We start from the raw sequence: 22,404 nt of genomic DNA on the forward strand, positions 1-22,404 counted from the left end.
ATAATGTGGGGGCCGAGATGTGCTAGATACCCCTTGGGTGAGCTTCTCCTGTGCTCCTGCCTCTCACCCCAGCAGCAAGAGTTCTTTGGTGCTGGAGGGTGTGAAGATTTGGTCTGCTGAGTTGTAGGAGTGTCCCAGAAGTCCAGAACACGTGACTGGTTCCTCTACACCTTCTGGAGTACAACACTGGCCCTGGGAAGCAGCCATCCCCTGTTCCTTTAGTATCTCAGCAACCATTTGGCTGAATAAAGATTTGTTGAGCACCTACAATGTCTGGACACTGAGTGGTGAGCTCCTCTCTAACTTGCCCAGAACTCTGCTTCTTGCGCCATTTCTGCCACGAGATACTGGTAAACTGACAGTAAGTACCAGCTTTTCATGCTGTTAAAACCGCATGCTGTTTGCCCAGCAGGCCACAGTGTGTCTTTAAAGTACTGTTAAGTTCTGAGAAAGGGATCCCAGGAAGGGCAGGAGGAAACCCTGATGTTTAATTAGGTGAAAGATACTCTACTCTTCCTCCCAAGTCAGGAGAGGAAAGTCTGATCATGTAGTTTGTCCTTCGTGAACAAATTCCTGTGTCTCCTTTTGTTCGCACCACCTCCGCACACTAATCTCCGCCTTGTTTGTTTGCAGAGAGCAGGTGGAGATGGAGCTGCAGTTGGTGTCCGTGGAACAGATTAAACGCTCTGTGCCCCGACCTGCCTGTGACTGTCCTGCCCTGGTTGGCAGTGCTTGGAGGAACAAATGTAATCCACCTGAGCTCGCAGCAGGCAGGAGTCCTCAGAGTCATGACCAGGATCTCGTAGCAAAGTGGGATTCATCTCTGCAAAGAAATTTATGGCTGATGAGACTTCATCAAGTCAGATACATCTGGCCTGAAGTGGAAGGTGAGTGGAAGGTCAAGACCAGAGCTCAGGACTCTGGAGGTTTTAGATCAGGATGGATTACCATCCTGTCATAATTCTTCTAGCACCTGGTAAGTCTGTTAAAACACACAGTACATCCCGCCTTCCATTAGAGTCACTCATATTCATGTTTTTCCTCACCTAATAGACCATAAATTTCTTAATGTCAGGGTCCACATTTCCCAGCACGTGCCTAGCACAATGTAGGCACTCTGTTGAATTGAACTGGCTTGAAAAGTGCTATTTCCCACAAATTCTCTTTAGAAGATGAACTTATGGTAAAGTTGTATGTCGGCAAAGCAGCCCCACCCTGGAGTGGGAACCCCCACTCTGAGAAGCAGAAGCGCTTTGTGGTCATTGCCTTAGGAACTATGGCATGACTATTACTATTCCATTAGAAATTGAGGGGGAAAGTCTTGTATTTGACCTGCATTCAGTTTACTTTGGCACCGATTAGTTTTCTGACTATTTAAAAACCTCCTACTCATATTCCGATGGAGTTCAGGAACTGGGAGCATCCTAATCTGTGAAGTTTAGCCAGAAATTCTCCCGAGATCTCATTCCTCAAAAGGAGCTCAAGGGAGCAGATAAACTGTATAGCTTAAATACACGGCTGTAGGAGGGCTACACTTTCCCTCATGTCACTTTAATGCATCCCACAGCTGTGAGCATGTAAATGTACTGCCGTGGTAGGAGTTGACTTTTCAAGATCAGAGGATTCAGCACCATGGTCAGAGCCAAAGAGATAACAAATTTGGGCCTGAAGTAAAATCCTCTCTGTAGGAGGGAAATAAAGGGAATCTTTTCCCAAAGAATTCTCCTTCCAAACAACGATACTACTACACATCTATTAGAATGACCAAAATTAAGAACACTGGCAACACCAAATGCCATCCAGGATGTGGTGCACCAAGAATTCTCATTCACTGCTGGCGGGAATGCAAAATGGTACACACAGCCATGCTGGAAGATAGTTTGATGGTGTCTTGTAAAACTAAACATACCCATATGACCCAGCAATTTTGCCCCTTGGTATTTACCCAAAGGAATTGAAAACTTAACGTTCACATAAAAACCTGCTCATGGATGTTTATAGCTTTATTCATAATTGCCAAAACTTGGAGGCAACCAAGATGTCCTTCAGGAGGTGAATGGATAAATAAATGGTGGTACATCCAGATGATGGAATATTATTCAATGCTGAAAAAGCGAGCTATCAAACCATGAAAAGGAAACTTAAATGCAAGAAAGCCAATCCAAAAGTGAAAGAAGCCAATCCAAAAAGGCTACAAACTGTATGCTTCCAACTATATGACATCCTGGGAAAGGCAAAACCATGGAGACAAGAAAAAGATCAGAGCATTGGGGATTTTCAGGATGGTGAAAGTACTCTGTATGATACTGTAGCAGTGGATACATGCCATTATACATTTGTGCAAACTGATAGAATGTATACCACCAAGAGTGAACCCTAATGTGAACTAAGGACTTGGGGTGATAATGATGTCAATGTAGATTCAGCAGCTGTAACAAATGCAGCACTCTGCTGGGGGATATTGTAATGGGAGAGGATATGAGTGTCTGGGGAGGGGCTATGTGGGACACCTCTGGACTTTCCTCTCAATGTTGCTATAAACCTAAAACGGCTCTTAAAAAAATAAAGTCTTTAAAAAAAAAAGAATTCTCCTTCTTCCTTGACTCTAATGGCCAGTCAAGCCAGTGCTCAGGTCAGAACTTTGAAGCCCCAGCAACTGGCTATGATGGGCAGCACTCTGTCTTCAGGTGTTTCCTGGACTGGACCCACATCCACAGCCACAGATCTCAGTCTGAACTTATCCCATTAAGTGTCTTTCTGACTTAGAGGTTGGTGCTTTTCCATGTTGATTTTCCGTATCTGCTAATCTGTGAAATGGAAAGAGCCATTGTATCTCTTAGTTGTGTTAATCCAGGTGTCTGAGTGCTTCTCCAAAACAGAAGGTAGGGGCTGACCACATGGGCTCTGGAGGAAAGTCTGGCCCCAGAAGCATTCCTTTGCCTGTCCTAGCGGCTGTTCTATGGGAAGAGCTAAACCTATCCAAGTACGGACAAACTTGGAATGCAGATGGCCCTGTGGGGTCAGAGGGGACAAGAACTAACATCTACTGAGCATCCCCTGTGTTCCAGGTGTGACGTGGGAACGACTTCTCTCCATCTTCACTGCAGCCTGACGCAGATGTGAGTCCTCTCTAGCTCCCTTTCACGAGAACATGTGCACAAACATGGATGCAGGGCACAGACGTGCTGAAGAAAACCATCCTCATTAATAATCTGTGTGCCTCACATGATACGTGCACCTCTGATGAGGTAGACGAGTTAAGCTTCGTGTACACATTGTGTTGTCTTAGATCAGAGAGCACATCATTCAGGATTTTTTTTCCTGTTTCAGAAAGTTCAGAATCCAAAATTAGAAGTGAAATCCTTCCAGTGGGAATATAAGATGTTGAAGGAAACACTTGGTAGTAGATGACTAATTGCTTCTCTGATCTATCCTAGATTGTATAAAATTGAAACTGCATTAAATGAATATAACAAAGTGACAGGGACACGCAGGCACACCCACCCTCCTTAGGTCCTAATGGTGATGCACTGAGGTGCAGGAGCAATAACAGGGTGTCTGGGGAAGCAGCTCAGCCTTTCTTCACAGGACTTAGTAGTTAGTTAGCTACTAGCTATTAGTTGAGTGCCTAGGCGCTCTCTTCAAGATCTCCTCCAGATTCTCACTTTTTGTTCTTTTTGCAAGTTCCCAAACCAGATGCTGCCTTTATGCAAAAGTCTAATTGCTGTGGAATTGAACGAATATCCTCCTTTCATATCCAAACATTTTCTTCCTGTTTAATTTACAACCCTCCCGTGACTCACCTTTCGGTAATGGTCTACAAGGAACCACACCTTTTTTGATTCCACCTACACATACTCCTAAGATTCTTCCAACTTCAGGGAAAAGCATTCATGAGTTATATGAATAATATGAGACATTAGAAGGGATTTATATTACAAACATGAAGCGATGATGACAAATCAGATTTTTTTAAACCCCATGTGCTTCTTTCTCACACCCCCCAAGCCTATACTTAAAAAATTTTCTGTCCTTTTATGGCATGAGGCATATCTGGAAGGCTTATCATAAGATGGCATGTGCCTAGTTAAATACTTAATTCTTTTTGAATTAGTGAAAAGGGACAAACGGAAGTGAAACTTAATAGGTAGTATAAGGTGAACAAAACAGTTTTGCATAAAGCAATGAAAGGTGAAACCTGTGCTCTGTGTTTTTTTGATAGTCAGAATTTCTGAATAAATTCCCAACATTTACCCAATTTGATAATACTATGAAAAACTTATATAAAATTCAGTCAACTAGTTCTTATGGCAGGTATCTCTTTTCTCTTTTCCCATTCTAACAATGCTAATTTTGTTTACAGGATAAGACAAAATGTATCCCCCCACTAAAATACTTGCCTAGTGCATGAGATGGCCCTGTGACAGTTCTGGTCAGTGATGCTACACTGATGCTTAAAGTCCTCTTGGTGTTTCTGTGAAAACTCTTGTGTTCCTGAACTGGCACTGCTCCTTATTCCTGCCTTGAGTGCTGATGTGAAGCCAGGCCCTGCAGCAGCTATCTTGGAAACATGAGGTGATGAGTGTGAGAATAGCAGTCCACAGGCTAAGGATGGCAGAGAAATATGCTGAGAATCTGGGTCCAGGATGGTACTATTGCCTTCTTTACCAGCCCTGAACATCTTACTGCTTTTTTTGTGTGTGTGTATATATATATGTTTTTTTTTAATTGCAAAGTATAGTCAGTTTACAATGTTGTATCAGTTTCTGGTGTACGGGATAATGTTTCAGTCATACATAAACATACATATATTTGTTTTCATATTCTTTTTTACCATGTTACTATAAGATAATGAATATAGTTCCCTGTGCTAAACAGTATAAACTAATTTATCTATTTTATATATAGTACTTAGTATCTGTAAATCTCGAACTCTAAGTTTGTCCCTTCTCTCCCCCTTCCCCCACCCTGGTAAACATAAGTTTGTTTTCTATGTCTGTGGGTCTGTTTCTGTTTTGTAAATAAGTTCATTTGTCTTTTTTTTTTTTTCAGATTGCACATGTAAGTGATATCATATGGTACTTTTCTTTCTCTCTGGCTTACTTCACTTAGAATGACAATCTCCAGGTCCATCCATGTTGCTGCAAATGGCATTATTTTATTCTTTTTTATGGCTGAGTAGTATTCCATTGTATACTTCTTTATCCAGTCATCTGTCAATGGACATTTAGGTGGTTTCCATGCCTTGGCTGTTGTAAATAGTGCTGCTATGAACATTGGGTTGCATGTATCTTTTTGAATTAAAGTTCCCTCTGGATATATGCCCAGGAGTGGATTTGCTGGATGATATGGTAAGTCTGTTTTTAGACTTTTGAGGAATCTCCATACTGTTTTCCATAATGACTGCATCAGAATACATTCCCAGCAGCAGTGTAGGAGGGTTCCCTTTTTGCCACACCCTCTCAGCATTTGTCATTTGTGGACTTTTGAATGATGGCCATTCTGACTGGTGTGAGGTGATACCTCATTGTAGTTTTGGGATTTTTTGTTTGGTTGGTTTTTTTTTTTTTTTTTTAGAGGGGAATTGTGTTTTGGTTTTTGGTTTTGTGTGGGGGGGGCGGTAATTAGGTCTTTTTTCGTTTTTCCATTTTACTATTTATTTACTTTTTAATGGAGGTAGTGAGGATTGAACCCAGGACCTTGTTCATGCGAGGCATGCGCTCTACCACTGAGCTAAACCCTCCACTCCTCCATTGTAGTTTTGATGTACATTTCTCTGATAATTAGTGATGTTGAGCATCTTTTTATGTGCCTGTTGGCCATTTGTATGTCTTCATTGGAGAATTGCTTGTTTAGGTCTTCTGCCATTTTTGGATTGGGTTGTTTGTTTTTTTCTTACTAAGTTGTATGAGCTTCTTACTGCTTGAAAAAACATCCACTACACTTGTTTAAGCCACTGCTAATGTTTTTTGTTGCTTGCAGCTAAATGCATGAATGACCAATACAACCTTGCACACACCTTAGCTTCTGTTTCTAAATCCCCAAATTAAAGTTATAAATCTCTTTTAGGTTCATAGAGAAACTAAGTGACCACATTCCCTAATTTTGAGTATTGAAGTTCTACAATAAACTATTGTATTTATTATAATCAGTTAGAGATAAATACTAGCATTAAATGTAAAAAAGAAGATAACTATGTAAGTAATTACATAGAGTTTCAGGTTGAGAAGATGAAGGAATAGTAATAGTATAGTAATAAGTAAATAGTATAGTAATAAAATGTTGTCTAGAAGGATAAAAGCCAAATTTGTGATAATGGTTGTCTCTGGAGAAGGGGGCCATGTAATAGGTGTGGTGATGGGGAAAGAGGCTTGAGCTTATCATCTGTTATGTTCTACTTTAAAATATCTAAAGCCAAAAAGTTAAAGTTAATTTTTCTCAATTATGAGTGCTAGGTATAAAAATACTTATTATTCTCTGTGCTAATCTCTATTAAATTTTAAGATAAAAAAAGGCAAAAAAGGAAGAGAAATCAAGGGAAAATTTGCATAGCGTATTTCATTTATGCCATGGCATTGACTGTAAGATGCACTGTTATTTTGTATACCACTAAAACAGAATTTTGAAATTTGCCATTTAAACCATAATGATGAGGGCATGCAGAATCATACGTTGCTGGTATGAATGCAAAATGGCTCAGCTAATGTAAAAAACAGTTTGATAGTTCTTCAAGAATTTACACATATTGGGTGATGGGAGGGAAATACAGTTCAGTGGTAGAGTGCAGGCTTAGCATGCATGAGGTCCTGGGTTCAAGTACCCCACTAGTAGCCCAGTATTGCCACTAAAAATGTATATATACATAATGTTGTACATGTTAAACTTATGTTATAAACCAATGTTACCTCAATAAAAAACAAATGTAAATTTTTTTAAAATTTACACAAATGACCCAACAATTCCACTCCTAGGTATATACCCAAGAGAATTGAAAACATATGTCCAAGCAAAAACAAATGTTCATAGTAGCATTATTCATAATAGTAGGAAAAAAAAAGAAGTTGAAACAACCCAAATGTCCATCAACTGGAGAATGGATAAATAAAATATGGTTCATACCCCACTAAGATGGCTAGAATCAAAAGACAGGTAATACATGTTGGTGAGGATGTGGAAAAATTAGAACCCTGGTACATTGCTGGTGGGAAGATAAAATGGTACAACCATTTTGTAAAATAGTTTGGCAGTTCCTCAAAAAGTTAAAAATAAAGTGACCATATGACCCAGAAATTCCACTCCCCAGTGTATACTCAAGAGAAATGAGAACATACATCCTCAAAATAAGAGTGTGCAAAAATAATCATAGCAGCAGCATCCATATAGTCAAAAAGCAGGAACAGCCTAAAAATGCATCATCTGATGGAAGGCTAAACAAAATGTGGTACAGTCAAACAACGGAATATCCTTCAGCCATAAAAAAAAAAATGAAGAACCAATACGTGCTACAACATGGGTGAACCTTGGCAACATTATGCTAACCAAAATAAGTCAGACTCAAAAGGCCATGTGCTGTATGATTCCATTCATGTGAAATGTCCGGAATAGGCAAATCCACAAAGCCAGAAAGTAGATCAATGGTTGCCAAGAGCTGGGAGGAGCGGAGATGGGGAGGGACTAGTTAACGGTACAGCGTTTCCTGTTCTGGAATTAGATTGTGGTGGTGGTTGCATAATACTGTGAATGTACTAAAAGCCACTGAATTGTAGATTTTTTAATGGTGAGTTTTATGTTATGTGAATTTTGCCTCAAAAAAAGTTATTTAAACTGTCATATCATTGATTTTAAGATGATACTGATTTTAGACACTGCATTGCAGAGAAACAGAAAAAATGTCTTAGAGTTGATGAAATGTCACATACTCAGTTATGTAGAAATGTGCTGCTTCTATACAAATAGCATTGGATCAGTTAGTAAATGAGTTTGCTGCAAATAACAGCATAATAGCAGTGCTTAAACAGGTTAGAAGTTTATTTTTGTTTCACATAGAAGTTGTCCTGATGTGGACAGCCCAGGGCCTATGAACTATCTCTATGGTTTGTTCAGACACCCAGATTTCCTAATGCCCATCATTTATTTGGCTTCCATTCTCAAAGTTACTTTATGGCCCAAGATGGCTGCTGAAGTGCTAGCCATTATTTCAGATTCTAGATGTGCAGCCGGAAAAGGGAAAAAACAAAATGCGTTCCTCCCAGCTAAGTTAGCTCTCTTTGAGCAGAATAAAGGTATGCTCAAATGAAGGCTCATATACCTATAAAATGGGAAAAGCTCTATGAAGGCAAGATCCCTGTCTGTTTTACCAGTACATCACCAGGACCTAATACAAGGCTGAGCACACTGAAGGCACTAAAAATCATGTGAAATGAATGGATACATGCATGGAAATGGATAAATGCATCAAACAACCATTTAAATATTTTCATAAATAAGAAACAGAGGAATGTTCACTATAATCTGTGAAATAAGATTAAACTATATTTAGTGTAATCCTAATTTTATGTATGCCTAGAAAAAAGAAATATACTAATCTATTAAGTGATTTTTTAAATATATGGTGAAATTTCTCTAAATTTTTAATAATTTTTCATACTTTTATAAATTTCCCCGATTTATGCAATTATTCATAATTTTTTTCTAGTTAGAAAAAAAAATCAGTAAGCTTAAAAATCAGTCAAGAAGACCACTTCAGTCTAAGTATTAAAACCAGGTAGTGAGTTTATAAATCAAAGAAAGTAACCAACAACCACATAAGCTGTTGAACAGCCTATCAGTTGAAGGCCTGAAATAAAAAGACCGAGATTCCCGCAGAGGGGAAGGAGTTCTAACTCCAGGCTGTCTTTGGACTCAAGACTGCAGCGTCGACTCTGGATAGGAATTCCATCCTGCCTTCCCTGCAGATATCAGACTGGTCAGCCCCCCAAATTACATGAGCCTATTTTTTAAAATAGCCCTCACCATCACTGCACACACACATCACACATCTACACACGTCCCGTTGGTTCTGAAGTCTGGAGAACCCTGACTAACAGAGCAGGTAAGAACTGGTAGTCCATGTACTTAACTCCACGCTCTTGCACTTGTTTTATGCAAAATACCTACTTGCTATTTCCAAGTTTGTGAATGGAAGAGCTGGTCAAATACTTGCAAATTAATTCATCAATGTGCTGTTCTTTTTTGTGGTTTTAATGATGACATTGAGCTCTCCTAGAGGATGCCATCAGAGAGCCAGAAGGAAGGAAGAGAGATCACTCATCCAGACACCTCACAGTTTACACCCACAGTGTGCTGACAGCCAGTAAATTCCTATAGAATGAACAATTGTGGTCATAATTTTAAAACTGCCTTAAAACATCCTGCTCTTGCCTCTTGATCCTGCCTAATCTTGTTCTACCCTGTACATTTCCCGCCTCACTTCTTTCTCCAGAAATGGCAAGTTTTCTTTCTGCTCTATTAAGTAGTAAACTGAGCTGCTTATCTAGAGAGAAATCAGCTACAGATACGGAGGGTTTGGGCAGGAGGAGAAACAAAAGACGTGAGACAAGGAAGTCTGACGAATGGCGGGGAACAGGAAGTGCCTGAAGGGCAGGGCACGTGGGGAGTGGGGGTGGTGAAGGATAACCCCATGCCCACCTGCAACCAGGAACGCTGATTAGTGAGACCAGGTGACAGAAGACAGCTGGGTGACCGACCAGTGGATCAAGAACTACATAAAGCCAACAGAACTACATAGGCTGCACTCATGAGACTGGCTTTCTTGTCACCTTGCTCTAAAAAGTCATTGCTCCAGAGTTTTCCTTCCCTAATACACCTGTGAATTTCTAAATCTGAAGAGGCTTCCTGTGGCGGTGCGGGAATGCAGAGGCAGACAAGAGGCACCTGGGCCCCCATGAAGAAGGGTATGCATGGGGTAGAGCCAAAGAGGGGCTGAAGTAGAGACGAGAGGCAGCCCACAAGGCAGACACCAAAATCATCTGGGAAGTCCTGCTCACCAGGACTGTCTGCAGTGATGGAAATGTTTTACATCTGCATATCCAACAGGGTGGCTGCTGAGTAGGTGAATTTTATTTTTTTGTGATTAAAATGTAAATAGCCACATGTGGCTCGTGACCACCATATTGGACAACACAGCCATGTGGGCTTCATAACACACTGACTGATGTGTCTCCCAGCACATCAGCACACCAGCAGTTTGGGAGAGGATTATTCCAGACAAAAACTCAGTGATCCTCTTGCTACGAAGTGCTCCGTATTTAAATCACTAGCAATCTGGAGTGTCGGGTGAGAGTGATGGCACTTCCTAAAGACCTGAAACCACTGGTGGGCAGTGCAGCCACCTAGCAGGATCTAATCTGGTCAGCAGTGAATGAGACCTTTTTCTGCAGGAAACACTATTATTTGCGTTCATCAAATGTGTGTAAGACAAACCCCTGCCTAGTAGTCACTTCTCACTCAAGAAACAGCTAAAACTTCCCACCTTTGGTTTCTTTCTAAGCTGGAATTTTTCTTTAAGTTTACTTTACTTTGGGATAGATTTGGAAGACAGATCCTTCCAGCTGATAGGGAGATTTCTAAATAGGATAAAGTAACATTTGTCAAGCTTGACTTGGGAGAATTTTTGTTTGAGTGATTGGAAATGAGATGAACTTGGAATGCTGTAATTTCTCATATTTGACACGATGGCAGGAAAATATTGAGTAAGGAAATAATTTGGCATTTGGTCCCCAGCGTGAGCGCGTACAGCAACCCCATTAGAAAGGAAACGTGCTTTACTGGGTTTAGTTGCTCTAAACCAAACACTCAAAAGTTCTTGGGCAACAATGCGGCTTCGTCTCCTTAATGACTGGGGGCCACTCAGCCTCGATGGCCTCCTTTCCTTCTGCTATATTGGATGGGGAAAAATGCTTTCTCAGGGTTTCTTCAAGGAAAAAGACTACAGCCATTATAAACCATTTTAACAAATGCAAAGTACTCCTTATAACAAAGCTGTTACTTGATTTCCTTTTGGAAGGAAATGAAGCATTATTTGAGTATAATACGGAAGTGGCTCAATAGCACCATTACAACTGAGTCTTTAACACAGTACGATCTCAAGATAAGAAAAGTACTGTTTCCACAGAATGGTCCCAAGGCAAGAAAAGGGTTTCGTATGCAAGTTTTAAAAAAATTATTACAGAGTGAGAGGGAAGAGAGTGGCTGCAGTATACACTGTGAGCAGCTTTCAAATAATGATTGTGACTTGAGTCATTTCCGAGAGATAAGTAAATAAATTCTTTTGCTTTGACTACTGAAGTATATTGATCAAGTCCATCTGCTTGTACCCATCAGAAGGTACCATGTCGCATTGCTTTCGAAATGGTCATCCTGAGTCAGACTGAGTAGTCACAGCTAATACATTTGATTCCCCTCTCATTTATTTTTCACTCCACCCTCTGCATCTACCCAAATGTATTCTTCTTGCCCTCAAAGATGCTTAACCACATAAGTATCATCCTTAATCCTAAAGAGCAAGAAGGGAATTTCCATGTTGGTAGAGGAACTCCACTAAGAATAAAATGCTGTGTGATGTACTGTCCAAACTGAGACATTAGAGAATAAAAGGAGACCTTTTAATAATTATGCTGGAACTGCAAGTATAAACTGATCACCCTAAGTAAAGAAATAAGCAGAAGACACACAAAGGTAGTCAGCTTTTTTTTTCTCAATAGGAGACATTCTGGTGTAGAGATACCTGACTGTAGATTTAACTTTAGACTCCTTGATAAATAACGATGAAAAATACAAAAAAAGAAAACATACATAAAGGTAGTCAGCCTCATTTGTTATCAAACAAAAATAAAATGAGACCCTAATACACCCACCAGATTGACAAAAATGAAAATTTCAACAATACCAACTGTTGGTAAAATCACGGACCAACTGGAACTCTTACTGTTGGGAGTACATTTTACAAACACTTTTGAAAACAATTGGACATTATCTAGTGAAGATGAACATGCATATATCCTATAATTCAGCAATTTCACTCCCACAAAGTATGTACTAGATGGGGAGTGACCAAGATGATGAAGTATGAAGACCCTGAGCTCACCTCCTCCCATGGGCACACCAAGATCACACCTGTCAATGAGAATGACCTGACGACTAACAGAAAAGATCTTCTACGATTAAAGATAAAAAGAAGGGGCCACAACGAGATGAAGAATGGGGCCAGTGACATGGTATAGTAAACACCCTGCCTGTGGGGCAGGCAGCCCACAAATGGGGGGGTAATTACAATTGCCGAGTTTTTCCCCAGGGAGCAAGGGATCCAAGCCCCACATTGGGGTCCCAAGCCTGGGGTTCCTGCATCCAGAAGGGCATCTGTCTATGAAGGCCAGCAGGGCTTACTTTCAGGAGAGCCATAGGGTTTTGGGAAATAGAGGCTCCACCCTTAAAGGGTGCACACAAAGTCTCACACACCCAAGACCCAGGGCAGAAGCAGTAATTTGAAAGGAGCCTGGATTAGACTCACTTGCTAATCTTAGCCTCCTGGAGAAGCAGGAGGCAACTGGAAATCATCCTGAAGACACAGATGCTGGCACCAGCCATTTCGGAATTCTCCCCCTAGCTTATTAGTGCTGAGACCTGGCTCTGCCCACCAGCCAGTCTACACCAGTCCTGGGGGACCCCAGGCCAAGCAGCTACCCAGACAGGGACACAGCCTCACTCACCAGCAGACTGGCTGCCATGGGACCCCTGAACTGCCAGCTACCCCAGGACCTGGCCCCACCCACCAGTGGACCAGCATTACCCCGGTACATCCAGGATCCCAGGCCAGCCCTCAGGACCTGGCCCCACCCACTAGCAGGTTGACACCACCTCTGGGACCCCCAGCCATGCAGTCAAAGACCCCAGGACCCAGCCTAACCCACTAATGGGCAGACACCAGCCATGGGACCCCCTGGGCCCTGGCCACCAGTGGGCTGACACCAACTCTGGGACATACAGAGCCCTGAATCCAGAGACCCCAGGACCCTACTCTGCCCACCAGCAGGATGACACCACACCCAGGACTCCCCAGGCCACAGCTCCACCCACAGCAGCTGGCAGCCTCCACACTAGTCAGGGCCAAGCAAACAACCTGACCAGGGGCTAGCAGTGCCTACCAGCATACTCAAAAGCATGCCCACCATAGTCGGCGCATCACAACAGAAGGGCACAAGCAGTGTGCATTCAGGGCATCCCCAGAGCATACAGCTGTGGTGACCAGAGGAGAGTCAGTTGCTGGGCCCCACAGGACATCTTTTACATAAAGCCGCATCTCCAAGATTGGGGAATGTAACCGACCTACCAAATACTTGGAAATGAAAAATAAGGTAAAATAGGATGCGCTCTCCAGGACTTTATCTATCCATCCGTCCATCCATCCGTCTATTCATCTGTCTGTCTATCTAACTGTGAGTGTATATATATATGTGTGTGTGTGTGTGTGTGTATATATATATCTCACTTCCCATCCAAAGGCAACAGAATATACTCATTCTTTTCAAGTACATGTAGAACATTCTCTAGGATAGATCACGTGCTAAACCATAAAACAAGTCTCAGTAAATTTAACAATTCAAATCATAGCAAGCATCTTTTCTGACCAAAATGCTATGAGCCTAAAAATACAGTACAAGGGAAAAAAATGCAAAAAACACAAAACACATGGAGGCTAGACAATATGCTACTAAACAATCAATGGATCACTGAAGAAATGAAAGATAAAATTTTTTAAAAATGAAAAGAAAAACACAGAAATCCATAATCTATCGGACTCAGCAAAAGCAGATAGAAGAGGGAAGTTTATCGTGATACAAGCCTACCTCAAGAAATGAGAAATACCTCCAACCACCTAACCTCACATCTAAAGGAACTAGAAAACAAACAAAATGCAAAGTTAGTGGAAGGGAAGAAATCATGAAAGATCAGAGCAGAAATAAATGAAATAGAGACCTAAACACATCAGCAAAATTAAGAACTGTTTTTTTGAGAAAAGATAGAATCAATAAACCTTTAGCCAAACTCATCAAGAAAAAAAGGGAGAGGGCCTAATAAATACAATCATAAATGAAAGAGAAGATAGAACTGACACCACAGATACACAAAGGATCATAGGGATTATTATGAACAATTATACACCAATAAAATGGACAATCTAGAAGAACAAGTTCCTAGAAATGTTCTGTCTTCCAAGACTGAATCAGGAAGAAATAGAAAATATGTACAAATTAGCAGTAATGAAATTGAATCAATAATAGAAAAACTTCTAGCAAAAGTCCAAGTCCAAATGGCTTCACAGGTGAATTCTACTAAACATTTAGAGAAGAGTTAATACCTATTCTTCCTGAACTATTCCAAAAAATTGAAGAGGAAGGAATACTTCCAAACAAATTCTGTGAGTCCGCACCACCCTGATACCAAAATCAGACAAAAGTAGTACCACAAAAAAGGAAATCACAGGCCAATGTCACTGATGACTATAGACATAAAAATCCCCAATAAAATATTAGCAAACCAAATTCAACAATACATTGAAAGGATCATACATCATGATCAAGTGGGATGTACCCCAGGAATACAAGCATGGTTCAGTATCTGCAAATCAGTCAGTGTGATTCACCACATTAACAAACTGAAAAATGCAAATCATGCGATCATCTCAATAGTTGCTGAAAAATCTTTTGAGAAAAATCAACATCCAGTTCTGATAAAAATTCTCAACAAAGTGGATAGAGAGGGAACATAACCACAACATAATAAAGGCCATATATGACAAGCCCACAGGTAACATCGTACTCAGTGGTGAAAAATGGAAAGCATTTCCTCCTAGATCAGGAACAAGACAAATATGGCCACACTCACCACTTTTATTCAGCATGGTACTGGAAGTCCTAGCCACTGAAATCAAAAAAGAAAAAGAAATAGAAGGAATCCAAATTGGAAAGGAGGAAGAAAAACTGTCACTGTTTGCAGATGACATGATAATATACATAGAAAATCCTAAAGATGCCACCAGAAAACTACTAAAGCTCATCATTGAATTTGGTAAAACTGCAAGATGCAAAATTAAATACACAGAAACCTGTTACATTGCTACACACTAACAATGGACTATCAGATGGTGGGCAGCACCTTAAGGAGGGAAGAACCCATTAAGGAGGGGTGTCTAAGGCTTTGGAATTATTTTATTTCTTAACCTGGGTAATAGATACACAGAGATTTATTTATTATCCCTCACATTTTACATATATGTATTTTAAATTGGCATATAATGTTATGTAAGTTTAAGGTGTACAACATGTTGATTTAATACATTTATATATCGCAGTAAGATTGCCACCATAGCATTAGCTAACACCTCTATTATGTTACATAATTGTCATTTCCTTTTTGTGGTGAGAACAATTAAGATCCAATCTCTTAGCAACTTTGAAGTTTATAATACAGTATTGTTGACTATGATCACTATGCTCTGCATGAGCGCTCCAGGACTTAAATTTATCTATTAGTTCCTAGCCTGTACCCTTGAACGACATACCCCCAATTCCTCCACCTCCCAACCTTTGGTAAACACCATTCTACTCTCTGTTTTTCTACAAGTTTGTCTTTTTAAGATCCCACATATAAGAGAGATCATACAGAATTTGTCTTTCTCTGTCTGACTTATTTCACATAGCTTGCCCTCCAAGTCCATCCATGTTGTCACAAGCGGCATGTTGTTGCAAATTCTTTTTATGGCTAAGGAATAGTCCAATGTGTATATGCACCACAGTTTCTTTATCCATTCATCCACTGATGGGTACTTCAGTTGTTTCTGTATCTTGGCTGTTGTATATAATGCTGCAATGAACAAGAACTTTTTGAACTAGTGTTTTAATTTTCTTCAGATAAATACCCAGGAGTGGAGTTGCTGGATCATATGGTAGTTCTATCTTTAATTTTTTGAGGAGCTTCCATACTGTTTTCCATGGTGGCTCCACCGATTTCCATCCCACCAACAGTGTGCAAGTTTTCCCTTTTCTCCACATCCTTGCCAACACCTGTTGTTTCTAGTCTTTTAGATAATAGTTGTTCTAACTGATGTGGGGTGATACTTTATTGTGGTTTTGGCTTGTATTTCCCTGATGATTAATGATGCAGAGCATCTTTCCATGTACCTGTCAGCCATCTGTATGTCTTCCCTGGGGAAACTGTCTATTCTGATCTTCTGCCTATTTTAGACTGAATTGTTTGTTTTTTTGCTATTGAATTGTATGAGTTTTTATATATTTTGGATATTAGCCCCTTATCAGATATGTGATTTGCAAATATTTGCTCTTGAGTCTCTGTTCAGTTCTTTTTTATGATTTCTATCTCTTTGGGGAAAATTTCATTTTGATCTTTTGTTTGTTTTGAGATATCATTGAATTGTCTTTCTGTGTCTTCTTGTAGCTTGTTGAGTTTCTTCAGAACAGCCATTTTGAATTCTTTGTTGGCTACATCACAAAATTCTGTGCCTTTGAGCTTGGAATTATTATTTTCTTTTTGTGATGGCATGTTTCCTTGATTTTAAGTGATCCTTTTAGTTTGCAATGCTGCTTTCACATTTGAAGTAGAAGACACCTCCTTGAATCTTTGTTAGTTGCTTTCTGAAGGCGTATTCTGTTCAGTGGTGTTGCTGTCACCTGGGGTTTTATCTGTCTTTGTATTGGTGCACTTGCTCCACTCTTCTTGCTCCCCCATGTGGCAGGATTCTTAAGCTTTTATGTCTTCTCTGATTCTTGCAAGTCACCAGACAGGCTCCTGGAAATGTCTCTTTAGTTTTCCAGAAGGTGGTGCTGTAGCTCCAGGCTCTAGTGTCTCCCTTGCCCATGTTGTGAGCATGCTCCCTGTCCACAGGAGCTGGTTTCACTGCTGCACTCCGGAGCATGCATGAAGAGATGCCACAGAGTGGGGGAAGGTGTGGGTTTCGCACTGGGGCACTGGGGGAGCCCCTGGATCGGGAGGGGAGACCCCCAGGTGTGGTAGTCCCAGAGGCTGGTGGGTGGACTTCCTGCTGTGTGCAGTCAGCAGGAAAAGTGTCCCTTATCTGCCTCTTTCCCTCCCTCCAGTCTTGAAAGTCCCACCTCAGCCCTCTGGGTGCTACTGCAGAGAAATGAACCTGTCCCACACGACTAGTGCAGCTGGGTGCCCACTCTCTACTGTCCTTTCTCCCTAAGGCAGAGGGTGCCTCTACTGATACATCAGCCTGCTCAAGTGTTTCCTTGTGCAGGGGATGGCAGGGAAATTTTCTCTTACTGCCCCTTCTGCTGTGACTAAACTTGCTTGTGTTGTTTTTTTCTAGAATGGTGTGCTGGAATCTCCCCTTAGAACAGCTGGACTTCTGAAAATTCTCTCTCATGCGTAAGTATCTGCCCAGGTCAGTACTCTCCAGTCTTCTTCCCCAACCACAACAAGAGTGGGCCTGGGCAGGCTCCCTGGCTCTGCAGCTTATACTGAAATCTGTCTGCCTGTTACTGGATGCTCAGATGGGTGAGACCCCTGAGTCCCTTGGTAAATGGTACTGGATCCCACAACTCCCACAGAAGTGCTTTTGTTCATGGATGGATGTCTATTTTGTTGTTTTTAAAAGGGTATAAAAAGAGGAATGTCTTGCGCCTTGATGATGCTGACATCACTCCCCCAATGTAATGTTCATTCTTTACGATATATTTCATATCTAGAAAAACATTTTGTAAACAAAATAATATGATAAGGAGTGTGATAACTACTGGAGCTGGCACCTTCTGGGTATACAGTGGGATTGTTCTTCTGGCTCTTTGTGGTTGGGCAGGGGCTGGAGTGTGTACAAATTGTAGACTATGGTGTGAAAATTAGACTTTACTATGAGGCAGCCACTGGTGGTTTAGGAGGGTGATATGCTATGGATCACATTTTAAAGGGATAATTCTTGCTGCTGTATGGAGGATGTGTTGTGGAGGGCAAGCATGGAACCACAGAGCCCAGTTAGAGAGTTAGTGATGGTGAGAGATGATGGTGACTTGAACTTCATTGGTTACAGGCCAAAGAAACAGAAGTGGGTTTTTTTGGTATTCATTTTGCAAGTGCATCTGACAAGAGTTACAGAAAAGTGGAAAACAGGGGTTGAGGGAAAGAGGGGGATTGCAGATTGTTTTTGGTTGAACAACTTGAATATATGGTGGAGCCATCTATTGAAATGGGAGCAAATGAAGGATTAACAGGTGTGAAGAGAGGGGTAGAGCTGATTCTTTTCCATATTAGCTTTAGACATCTGTCAGACGCCTAGGTACACATGCTAAACAAACCACTAGGTAGACAACCCTGTTTCTCAGGGGAACACCCAAAGAAGTGTATATCTGGGAGTCACTAGCATACAAATGATACTTAATTCAAAGGACTAGATTAGATGGTCCAGAGAGAATATAGACAGAAAAAAAGATTTGGAGAAGGAGAAAAACCAGGCAAGTACATGGTCATGGAAGCAAAAGAAGAAAGTATGTCCTGAATGTTGTTGAGAGACTGGGTGAGGTATTAAGCAATGATAATATTTGACAAATGGAGGCTCCTGGCAGCTTTGACAAGGGGAGTTTCAGTGAAGCTCTGGTTGGGCGTGGGTGGTGGGAGGCAGAATGAGAGGGTTGAGGAGAAAATGAAGGGAATTTTCATGGTAAGTTTCACTCTGAAGGGGAGCAAAAATGAAGGAGTGTATGGGAAAGGCAGATTTTATTTCACTTAGGACGGGGGATACTAGAGTGTGCTTGTTTGCTGATAGTGATTCAGGAGTGAGGAAGAAACTGATGATGTGCAGGGGATTAAGAAGTCAATTCACCAGGGAAGAGATGGGTCTGGTCCAGGGAAGAGATAGGTCTGGTCCAGGGCACATTGGAGGCGCTGTCTTTTCACTAAAGAGAGATCGTCTGTCCAGGGATGGCAAAGGCAGGTGGGTGTTGGATTTAATGATGAACCTATGAAGGAGTGCTCCTTGACTGTGGCTCTTTTCATTGACTTATGGGCAAAATAAGTGGAATAATATTTGATGGGACCGAATAAAAACCCCAAACTGCATTTCAAAAAGATCCCTGTGAAACAATAAATTAATGAAAAGCAACCAACCCTGATACAGTTCTTGGTTAATCGTAAGACTTAAGGGTAAAGAATGAATCCTATAAGCATGTAAGTGGAAAATAAATTTACAAAGGAAAAAGGCAGGTTGCACTTCCGGTCCACCCACGATGGAATAGCTAATATCAGATGAATTCTCCTATGAAAATAACCATAAAGGATGTACAATGTACATTTTTAAACTGCTTAAAATAATTGGAGCACATGCAACTTGGGAAGGATTTGAGGGGCTAGATACCTGTGACAAGGGTAACAGGGAGGAAGACCTCACATTTCCTCTGGCTTTTCCCTTGAGGGTATTTGCTATTTCACAGTAAAGCAGGGGCAAAGCAGTAGATAGAATTTTTTTTTTTGTCATTCAGAGATGACACAATTAGGTACATAGAAAATTCATAAGAATCAGCTGATAAACTATCATAATTAATAAATGTATTAACAAGGTTACTAGATACAAGACCAATATTTAAAAACAATTGCCTTTCTATACACTAACAGCAAAATTTTTTTTTTAAAATGGGCTGGCTTTGACTCACAGATGTAGAGAACAAACTAGTGGTTACCAGTTGGGAAAGGGGGTTAGGGGGATTTTAAGGATGAGGGGGAATGGGTTATTATAGGATTGTGTGAAATTATGTGTGTGTAACTTTTGAAAGTTATAAAGCACTATGGAATTTAAAGACTCTTTCATTCAATTAAAAAAAAAGGGCTGACTATATTATGCCATAATACATGTCAGAAAATGAAATATTGTCTAACATGTTTTGAGGGGAAATGTTTGTGATCTGGAAAAATCTTTTTCTTTGAAGCCATGGAAAGATAATCTTAAGTATGCAAGGTTGTGCTCGTTTTAATGGTGAAACTATGAAGGAATGCTATTTTCCACTAGAAAGTATTTGATGTACTTGAGTCAGCTGCGAGATGAATCAAGATGAAGAACTCATGAATGCTAAAGACATAGTTTGAAAAGACCGGCAATAAGCATCAAATGACTTAAAAACAAGTAACTGTGAGATGCCATTAGGTGTATTTATAAAATATGCTTTTTAGGCATATGTGCAAAGTGTAATTTTTAAAGTAACAAATGAACAAAGATAGTAGGTAGGTTGTAACAAAAGTGGAAGATAGAAGGTGATTTTCTCAAACATAATATGATTTCATTATTGACATTAGTCTTTAGAGAATTATAGACTTACGTATATTTTTAGCTTTGTTGAAGTATAATATGCATATATAAATATGCACGTATCATAAATGTACAGCTCACTGCATTTTCTCTAAGCAAACAAACTCTTGAAATCATAACAAACATCAAGACATAAAACACTGTTGGCACCCCAGGAAGTTAAGCATATTTTAAAAAATAACTATTAATAACTAGTAGACAAAAATGAAAGATGGGGCCTACCCACCCCAAAAATGTAATTATTAAAGAAACTACAATTTTCTAAATCAACAGAAGAGGGTGCTCTTGAACCATGAAATACAGCAAACTGTCTAAAATCCTTACCCTTGCCTTTATTGCTAGTCTAAGGGAAAAAAATGGAACATTTCCAAATGAATGGGAAATGATTGATAACGTCCAAACAAAACCAATATACAAAGCTAACATAAAATAAAAATCAGAATATTTCAGCTGATAAAAATTCCCTCCCAAAAATAAAGCAGAAGGAAACGGATGCACAATAACCAACCTGAATTAAACATTCTTAAACATTTGCAAATATGAAAAATAACTATAAATTCAAAAACTCAGAACAGAAATAACCCCCCCACACACACACACCACAAAACAAAACAAGACAATATAAAATGAGAATCTTGCAATAATGGTGGAAGAGTTTGTTTGGACCAACTCTCCTGCAAATAACAACCATGAATCCCTATTAAAATATAAAAACAACCACTTGAAGGCGCTGGAGGACAACCAAAAGGAAGCAGAAACAAGATGGGGAGAAGAGACCAGTGCTGGGTAAGTTTTCCATTTTGATGGCTTTTAGCCTAAGGGCAGCCCACAGTTTCCTTCATGGGAGCTACTAAAACTTCAGTAGAATCTCACAATCTTAATAGCTTGAAGAATCAAAGGACAGAGTTTGAGGCACCACGGCAGATATAAAGATACGTAGAGCTGTGTCTCCTCAAAGTTCAAATGTTGAGATCCTAATCCCCAGCATCTCGGAATGTGACCTTAACTTGGAAACACAGTCATTGCACGTATACTTGGTTAAAATGAAGTCACACTGGAGAAGGTTGGGCCCCAATCTAACAGGACTGGTGTCCATATGTATTAAAGGGGGAAACTTGCACACACCCACACACAGGCAGAGTGACACATGAAGACTGGATGGTGATTGCAAGAACAAATTTTCCAGTTTTTCTAGACATCAAAAAAAGTTTTAAAGAAAAAAGGAAACATACCATACAGAGAAAGGAACATATTAAGTAAAACAAAATACACAGTAAACATAACTTTAAGATGGGTATTAAATCGGACCTGTCATTCATTTCAATACATGTAAATGGAAATCACCTATTAAAAGAAAGATTTTCAGGTTGATTCACAAAGCAAAACCCCTCTCTGTGCTGTGTTTAGGAGAAACAAGTAAATCAAATGGTGCAAAATGGCTAGAACTAGGGAGATACATAAAGGTATAGCAGGCAAATGAGGCAATAAAAAAGCAGAGATTGTGATCATGATGTTGCAAAAGATTGAATTTGGACGAAAAGCGTTCTATGAGACAGCAGAATACCTGATAATGAAGAGAACACAGTTCACAAAGACAATACGTCAGCTGTGAGTATTTATGACACCAGTAGCACAGAAGCTACCTTTATAAAGCAGAAACTTAAGGTCTACAAGACATACACAAAACTACACTAAAACTAGAAGATGCCACTTCCGGTCCAACACAGGACACAGGTCAAATGGGCAAAAAGTAAGACTACAGAAAATCTAACCAGCATAATCAATAATATACAATATATGTATAATATGTATCATGCTAAGGGGGTCCTGCTTCAAGGACATGCCAGGTGTTTCTGCTTTTTGCCCCAGAGCGTCCTGAAAGCCACTGAAACCTGCTGATACAGACTGAATGTTTCTAAAGCCCCCACCCCCAAATCCATAGGCTGAAACCCTAACCCTCAGTGTCACGGTATTTGGAGGTGGGGCCTCTGGAGGTAATAAGGCTAGATGAGGTCATG

The 22,404-nt window shown here is 40.3% G+C and overlaps 1 protein-coding gene across 1 annotated transcript in view; it reads left to right on the forward strand.

Moving 5' to 3' along the window:
- Positions 1-17,457, forward strand: part of LOC140697334 (uncharacterized) — a 225,267-nt gene extending 207,810 nt beyond the window's left edge. Inside the window, exons 4-5 of the transcript XR_012074268.1 lie at positions 634-887; positions 17,405-17,457. The gene's annotated coding sequence lies outside the window, so the exon portion shown is untranslated. The remainder of the gene's footprint in view (positions 1-633; positions 888-17,404) is intronic.
- Positions 17,458-22,404: the final 4,947 nt, after the last annotated feature.

This window comes from Vicugna pacos, chromosome 7 (genome assembly GCF_048564905.1).
Source record: "Vicugna pacos chromosome 7, VicPac4, whole genome shotgun sequence".
Classification (NCBI taxonomy): Eukaryota; Metazoa; Chordata; class Mammalia; order Artiodactyla; family Camelidae; genus Vicugna; species Vicugna pacos.